The 9,022-nt window shown below is 33.8% G+C and overlaps 1 long non-coding RNA gene across 4 annotated transcripts; it reads left to right on the plus strand.

Annotated features, from left to right (window-relative positions):
* Positions 1–429: 429 nt before the first annotated feature.
* LOC126695241 (uncharacterized) lies at positions 430–7,635 on the plus strand. 4 transcript variants are annotated; one of them, XR_007646001.1, is made up of 6 exons: positions 430–749; positions 2,232–2,328; positions 2,455–2,492; positions 3,742–6,429; positions 7,150–7,174; positions 7,281–7,635. It is a non-coding gene; the product is annotated as an uncharacterized LOC126695241 (long non-coding RNA). The 4 variants fall into 4 exon arrangements; XR_007646000.1 differs by lacking the exon at positions 7,150–7,174; XR_007646003.1 differs by lacking the exons at positions 2,232–2,328; positions 7,150–7,174.
* The last annotated feature ends 1,387 nt before the right edge of the window (positions 7,636–9,022 follow it).

The raw sequence follows: 9,022 nt of genomic DNA on the forward strand, positions 1-9,022 counted from the left end.
TTCTAGTTACATCGTATATTTCACCGAAGATTTCATATACTCTCTCACAATCACAATTTTGCTTGTGGGAGGTCCACCACAATACAACATTACAAAGAGGGTATGAAATTTTCAATTACTCTTTGAAATTAACACTATTTAAAGAAAGGGAAAAGAAATTAAGGATAGATTTGGAAAAAAAAAATAAAAAGACAGAAAATACTATTTATGTATGTGTTTGGAAAAAAAAAAAAAAAAGGGGGGGGGGGGGAAAGAAAACGAAGGAAAAAATAATGCTAAAAAATTATTTTCTTTTTTATTTTTTGTAAATTATAAATGAATAACTCATTAGGAAGAATTAAAAGTAATTTTACAAAAATATTCAGAACTTTTTTATACTTTTACGAGGGTACAAAAATAAAGTTGCGATTCAACTTTACCATATTCTGACTTATAAAATCAAGCCGAGTTTCAGGGTACGGGTTAAAGCGGAAAGGACGCCTTTCGAATCCATTCACGAACGCACAAAACAATTCCCCTCCACTCATCACACCCAGACCCAGGCAATTGTAACTTCACTTTTTTTATTATTTTATAAGCACGAGGAGGTTCCTCAGATGAAAAATAAACAGGGACAACTGAAATAGAGACCCAGGGCTTGGAGGTGGAGAAAATTGGGTTTGGTGTGGTATAAAAGCAAGACATTGAAGATCCCAATCAAAATAAGCGAAGCCCATGATGGGGAATTCTTTTCTTCACTTCTTTTACCTGTGAGTTATCAACTTTCTTCCTACCATTATAAATCACTTTTCTTTTTTGTGTGCTGCATATGTAATGCTCTGTTTTTTTTTTTTTTTTTGGCTAAGCATATGTAATGCTCTGTTAAACTTCTACTAATATTCAATTGCATATTGAGATTTCTTGTCCCTCTGTAACGGTTTTTTTTTTGGCTAAGCATATGTAATGCTCTGTTAAACAGAGCATCACTTTTTTTTTTTTTTGGTCACTGTCCGACGTATATAATAATGTTTTCTTTTTCCCTTACCGGCTGGTTCATGCTGAAGAAATTTACAAAAGACATCTTGCCTGGTTCAAATGTTGATTTTGCTCTATGATTTGCACAACTACGTATAATTGAAGTTAGAAAAAGAAACGTAATCAAAAAGTGAATTGAAGTTTGCAAAAATTTTATTTTTTTCCGGTTTGGTAGTCAAAGAATGAGAAGTTAATTAATGGGTAACTATTCAATATTTATACTATTCTCGTGTGAGGAGCTAATATTATCCCAAAATATTTTAATTTTTCAATGGGATTGTGTTATAATTTAGTATGCACCAACACTTTCTTTGAATTTTCATCGTATCATTTTTTGGTGCAAAGGACACATGTTTATATATATATGCCAGGGGATGTTATATATATATATATATATATATATATATATATATATAACTCGAACTATCCTGCAGAACGTAGATCAACTGTCTCACTGGTAGTCATACTTCTTAACCTGAATTTACAACAAAATTAAGTGAAGTTTAAATTATGTTACTAAAAACAAAAAAACATTGAGCCTGACGCAAATTATGTCACTGACAGTGAGACATTGAGTCTTACACATAGATGTTTTATATTGTAATATAGGAAATAGATTCTGAATCTACACCCCCTTTAAGCTATTTCCAATTCCCATAGTAAATAAAATGCTTAAGGACTTATGCAGTGTTAAGATCTAGATATAATTAAAATTTGCCTATAACCTTGAATGTTTTATTTCTGTCCAAAGAACTGGTTTTACTTTACTAATTGTCGCTTGAAAGTTGTGACTCAACAAAGTTGGTGATCTGAGATAGGTCTTGTATTAGCCAATGGCTGTTGGGTTTAATGTCACTTCCACCTCCTACAAGAATGGGATGGTGGGTGAGATCGCAGGTTCAAATGTCGATAGGTTTGTGGTTTAATTGCTTAGCAAACACTTACTAGAAATAGTCTTATATAATGCTGCTGCTGCTGCTGCTGCTTTTGCTGTTGGTGTTTTGTGTGTGTGTGTTTTCATTTTCCTTTTGCAAATGATCCTTGGATCAAATTCCTTCTGCTCCCTACCTAAATAAGAGGTGGAGGATAGCTTATGGGTTGAATCCCATGCAGGTGTGTGAGTTCTAGTTACCCATATAAAACAAGTGTTTTCCTTTTCCTCTTATGCTAGTTTTTATTTTCCTAGTCAGAAAGATAATTTTGTTTTGCCTTTTTAGGCTTATCAAAGAGTTCGATAGACAAGCCAAGGATTTGGAGAGTAGAATGATCTAGATGCTAACAAGATGCAGAATGATAAAAAAAAAAAAGTCAATGGTGTGTTGTTATCTTTATTTCTATTTAGCCTTAGATTTTATAGATTTTTGCCAAAATTTTAGTTTTGTGTCAGTTGATTAAATCTTGCATTCCAAATGCACTGAATGATGTTCATACTCTATGCAGATCAAAGAGTTGAATTCATATGTTGCACTTAAAAAGCAGTAAGTTAACATCAGTCAGAGTTTACCATTATTTTCAGTTCTTAAAGCAGCAGAGATAATTTTATCCACCTGAAATGCATCTGACTTGTCATAAACTCTATTTTTAGCATTTTTATTTTCTTACTATTAGTTATTTAATGCTTTATGTTGCCCCCTTTGTCCTGAACTATTTTTTGTGTGTCCCAAATTGAGTGCCAAATCGTATAAAACTATGCATTAAAATGATCTTTTTCCCGTATATTACCTTCTGTCAAATAAATCTAAATGCATAAGAGAAGCCAATTCAAATTGGTGACGTACATTTTTTGTTACATTGTTTTACAACAAAGGTAATTTTTAAATCCACTATATATATATCATGTGTCAATACATTAAGTGTCTTAAATTAACTTTGTGCTTTCTCAAATGTGAAACATAATTTGGGACATTGGTTTTATAGTCATAAATCATAATGGAATCTATACACATTGCTGGCCTCTCCCCAATTCATTAGCTGACAAAAGCCTCAAAGTTACAGTTAGATAATACAACGTGCCAATCATTGGTTGAAAACACATTATTTTTGCTGTTTCAAGTGAGGGTGGCACCTACTGTGAACAAGATGACAGAAGTAGCATAAAATGGCTAGGCCTTGTGCAATGAAGATGTAATAATTGCACCGCTAAGAAAGAGTGATTTGATCATGTTGAAGGAGCAAAAAGGGTTAGAGACACAATAATAACATCGATACAAATAGCAAAAAAAGGAAATGATAAATAGATTAGAGCACTTGAAGTTAGATTTCATTTCGTGGGACGGAGAAAAAAGATACGTGTGCCGACTTTCTATGATTACAAGATTTATTATTTGGGAATGAGAGCAGAAAGGAAAGTGGTTGCAGTTTTTTGGCTGCAATAGAAAATTAAGAGAAGCATGAGTAGGCTGCTTTATATAATGTTTCTCACTTTGCTGCAGACATACACCCAATGTAGTCCAAATAAACAAGTACATTTTTATTTGGATCGCAAGGGCAGACAATCTGAGCTCTTTTCATAAGAAATCTCAACTAACTAGTGTAGTTGAAGAGTGAGAATAATATTGTAGTTACAACTCTTATTCATTACTGTGTTGACACACTTAAATTTTATAGGGTTAAAAAATGGTTAAAGAAGAATATATATTATTTCTTTTTAAAAGGTAGTTATGTGATAACCAAGAAATTACTTCTATGCTTTGTTGTAATGGTGTACTTTTATCTCTTGTTTGCCAGTTCCTCAAGCGGGATTTGGTTGGGCTTTGAAAGGCTTGTGCAATTTGCTACAGGAATAGAGAATATAAGAGGCACAATCCCTTTCCCTCAAACGCCTGGTTCAGCTGAATTTTAATGGTGAAGTTGTGCATTTTTTTTTTGGTTCTCTTATTGTAGTCAACCACAGCATCATTTTTTTACCTGTCCTGCTCCTAATCCTTAAGTAAATTCAATTTGAATCACCTTCTCTGTTTAACACTTACGTGCATCAAAACTTCAAACTATATAGGAAGGCTGCCAAAAAAAAGAATAAAGAAAAAAAAGAAAAAAAGAAGAAGAAGAAGTAGAAGGACCAATGCTTGGATTATCTTCTGGTTAATGTTGCCTAATATGAAAAATGTTGATAATTGTGAAGTGATCATATATTTATTTGGAAGTTATTATAATAGATGCAAATTATTAACCTTTATTCAAAATAGAAGAGCCTCAGAGTTCATGCACGTGCTTAGAGACTAGTTTTTTATAATTCGATAGTTGTAACAATGGGAAGAAGAAATTCAAACTTTGGTTCTTATGTGAAGAGTAGATAACGCAACTGAATTATAAAACTCTTGTCATATCTTATGCACTATAAATTCCATGATGAACATATAATAAGATTTTTTTTTCTTAACACAAGTGAATATGAGCACCCCCAACATTGGTAAACATGTTGGAATTACATGTTGGAGATTTGCCTTGAGAAATAATGCAAACAAATACTGCATACACTGATATTCATGCAAACATTAACAAAGGAAATATTATGGTAATTCATGCAAACATTGACAAAGGAAATTACTGTTGGAATTTTTTTGCCATTAGACAAAGATAACCGCAGTAAATGGCTATAGCTATTTGGTCAACATACATGCCTCAAATCCCATGGAATATCAAATATGGATGGCTTTAAATTCAAAATGACTACTAATCATTCCATTGATCAACAGTGTAATTTTTCAGTGGTACAAAATCTTCTACGAGAATAGCAATTCTTTTCAACAAGCAAATCCCTTTCTCTGTTTCTCAACTAAAAAACAAGGTGCATGCCAACTTTTGTGGGAGAATTTTTTGAATCGGTGATTTCACCATAAATATATCTAAGGAAAAATGATAGGACAATTGTGATTTTCACTTCTTGAAACTTAAGGGGTTGTTTGGTAAGAGATTTCTAGTAATGTTATTGTTGTTTCATAAAAATACGTGTGGGTGGAAAAGTATATAGAAATACATATAATGTTTTTTACATACTAAAAACTATTTTTTAAACAATAGTACCAAACACTCCCTAAAACTCAGGTCGTCCTCAAAATATGTTTAAATTTGTTTGAATAACATGGGCAATAATAAAGTATTCTTGGGTTTTGTGAGATAGGTTGTAATTGTGTTAAACTGAATCAAGCTAATTAATAAAATTCTAAGATCATTTAATTTTCTATCTTATATGGAACCCGAGTTGAGTTTGAGTTAAGATTTATTTAATTCTTTATTAAATGATGTAAACCATTATTGCTAGTCAAAAAGTTATGTAAAATAAAAACTTTTATAGCTGGTCAAAAAGTAATATAAAATTCACTTAAAAAGTTTACGAAAAGCAATGTAAAAGAACTTTATAATGAATGGGTCACAATATTCAGCAAAAAGAAAAAAAAAACTAGTCACAGAACAATATGATAAGAAGTTGTTTGTCCTCTTTCATTCTCTAACGAAGGTTTCTAGAAAATTTCCTACATGCGCGTGATTTGCAACTTGCTCCTCAAACGTCAAAAGAAGGGTTGGAAATTTCCTACACCTTGTCAAGCTTGTTTGTCCTCTCCCTCTCTCTGAGTGTTTGGTGGGGCAAAGAATTGGATTAGTTGGAAATTTCCACAACTACAATGTTCTCCTCAAAAGTTATGCTAGTCTACTCTCTCTCAGTCTCTCTTTGAAATTAACACAACACAATGTTTGGTGGATTGAGATTCTTTGACATTAGCACTGTTGATTTAGGGGAAAAAAGAAGAGATTCAGGTTAGAAAATTTCACGTAACGTAGCATCACTCTGCAGTTTGCTCCTCAAAAGTTATGTCTGTCTTCCCCTCTCTATCTCTCTCTTTGAAATTAACACAATATTTTTGGATGTTTTGAAATTAACACAATATTTGTTGTGAGTAATTGTTCTGTTAGGGTATAGCTGAAGGAAAATTGTTGTGTAGACTACTCTGAGCTCTCATATGTAGGGATGACAATTAAATCCGACCCGCGGATACCCGGCCTAACCCGACCCTAATGGGCCAGATTTTACTTGGCCCGATAAAGAATAGGGTCGGGTATGGGTTTTTTTTAAAAAAAAAAAAAAAAAAAACCCTAAGCGGGTCCAGGTCGGGTTTGGATTTTATCAAAAAAATCTGAAACCCGACCCAAAACCCGGCCCGAATATGACCCGATTACCCTGAAATTACAAAAAAACCCCTTATATATATATATATATATATATATATATCCCTAAGTCCCTAACCCATCCACCTCTCATAATTTGATCTCATTTCACGCCTCAGCCTTACACCCTAACCCTCAATCTCTTTGTCACTCATGCAGCCACGCACAAGAGCACGTTTGGGTAAGGATCGGTGGGTTTTGTCTCTCACTGTTTGGGTCATTGGATTAGTTTCTCAGTTCTCACCGTTTGAGGTATGCTATTTTCTTCTTTGGCTATTTTTCACTCATCTGCTTGTTGTTTAGGTCCCAAGAATGGGTTCTGTTTTTCCTTGTTTTTATTTCATTGTTTGGTTTCTCAGTCAAGTGGATCGGTTTCATTGAGTCATTCAGTACCAATTCCCCAAATCCCAACCATGCAAACATCACCTGATCCCCTTAACAGTTCATTGAGCTTCTGCACTCTAGACTCAATCCCAACTTGATAGGTTGCTACCATAAAGTATAGCAAATTTAGTTTGCTGGAAGTGTCTTCAGTAATATCCTTTATAAGAGTTGACTCAAAATTGCAAGTTGTATTCACAATTAAAATTGAAAGTAAGTGATTATTAAATAAGATGAAACTAACCTTTAATTTTTTTGGTGGATAAAAGGTTAGGAAAGCTGAAACTAGCCTTGAAAACATAATAAAAAAGCAAAATCCTGCAAAAAATTACTTGGTTCCGTGTGTGTAAATTAAAATTTCCAAATTGTGGATCAATTTTTGTTTTTGTAATTGGAAACTTATTATTGCTGCATGTATTTTTAGTTTATGTTGAGACATGTGTGTGCTTAGATCCTTATTATTGCTACATTGATTTAACCAGGATATTTCGTATTTTCATTAAATTGAAAAACTAAAAATTCAACCATTTTGTGCTAATGGAAGAAATTGTTTATTGTTTTTTGTGTTTGTTGGCAATGATGTGTGCTCAGAATTAGTTATGGAGTGAAATCAACGGTTAGCAATTGTCTAATTTCTATTTATAAAATCAAAATTGTATTTTTATATTTGCTAGTTACAATTTGATGAAGTTTATTCCATTTTTAATTCATTGTTGTTGTAGGTTCTTCAACTATGTTTGGAGATTGTACACTTCAATCAATTCTTGATGATGGGGAGCCTAATGAAGAGGATGGGAGTTGTGTAACAATTGTGAAGGATTAGACATTTTGTATTAATTTAGTAGCCTTTTTAATTTCTTAGACTTGTTGGATTAATTTGTTGGTTTGTAATTATTCTAAGCCTTTTTAGCCTTTTGTAATTTCTTAGCCTTTTTAATTTGTTGGTTTGTGGAGGATAATACATTTTGTAATTTCTTAGCCTTTTTAATTTCTTAGACTTGTGGGATTTATTTTGTAGCTTTTTAATTTCTTGAACTTGTTGGACTTGTGATATTTATTTCTTGGACTTATTGGATTTATTTTATTTTTATGTTTAGCTGGTGATTTTAGCTATGATTTTGTTGATTAATGATTAAATGGTTATCTTAGTTAGGTGATTTATTGATTTAAAATCTTAGTTATGATTTATTGATTTATAAATGTATAATTAATAGGTGATTTATTGATTTATGATTAATCTATGATTTGGATTGATTTGGCTACCATATAACGTGGCCTAAATGCCAGGTTTTGGCATTTGGGCTATGTTATATGGCTTGAATGGGCTTGAATCTAGGCAAAAAAATCTTAATGGGCTCCAATTTTATTTTATTTTTGGTTAGGCCAGATTTGGGCCCAATTGGCTAAACGGGGCCCAATAGGGCAGGTCCGGGCCTCGGAAAAAAACCCGATTAATAATCAAGCTGGGTCCGGGTCGCGAGTCTTGGCCTGTGGGTCGAATCCGAGTATGCAAAAATTCGGCCCAAACTCGGCCCGTTGCCATTCCTAGGGACACTGCTAGGTAGAGATACAACTCTTCTTCTAGTTAAGACGAGCTCAGTAGCAGAGTTGAAGCGGGATAAGCTTTCAAGTCTTCAAATGCTCATTGACACTCGTCTGTCCATTCGAACGCTTTCCTCAGTACTTTGAAGAATGGTAAACACTTGTTAGTAGTTTTCGAAACAAACCTGTTAATGGCAGCTACTCGTCTAGTGAGGCTCTAGACGTCCTTGATATTCTTTAGGGGCTCTATGTTCAAAATCGCTTGGATTTTATTAGGGTTTGCTTCAATCCCTCTTTGTGAAACCATAAATCCAAGGAATTTCCCTGATGCAACTCCAAAGGCACATTTGCTTGGATTCAGCTTCATCTTATACCGTCTAGGTGTATCAAAAGTTTCTTGAAGGTCATCCAGATGCTATGTCCCCCTCGCACTCTTAACTAGCATGTCGTCCACGTACACTTCAATGTTTCTCTCAATTTGTGGACAAAACATATGGTTGATCAGCCTTCAGTAGGTAGCTCCTGCATTTTTCAAACCAAATTGCATCACTTTATAACAAAACAAACCTTGGCTTTGTGATGAATGATGTTTTCTCCTGGTCTGCCTCATCCATTTTAATCTGGTTGTACCCTGAGAATGCGTCCATGAAACTTAGCAACTAGTGTCCAGCTATTGAATCCACCAACTGATCAATGTGTGGAAGAGGGTAGCTTTCTTTTGGGCATGCCTTATTTAAATCTGTGAAGTCCACGCACATCCTTCATTTGCCATTAGCCTTTTTGACCATCACTACATTAGCTAGCCAATCAGGGTAGTAAACTTCGTAGATGAATTCAGTAGTGACTAACTTATGAACTTCTTCTTTGATAGCATTATCTCGTTTGCTTCGTCTTCTCCCCTATACTCGTCCCGATCCTGGTA

This window comes from Quercus robur, chromosome 8 (assembly GCF_932294415.1).
Source record: "Quercus robur chromosome 8, dhQueRobu3.1, whole genome shotgun sequence".
NCBI lineage: Eukaryota > Viridiplantae > Streptophyta > Magnoliopsida > Fagales > Fagaceae > Quercus > Quercus robur.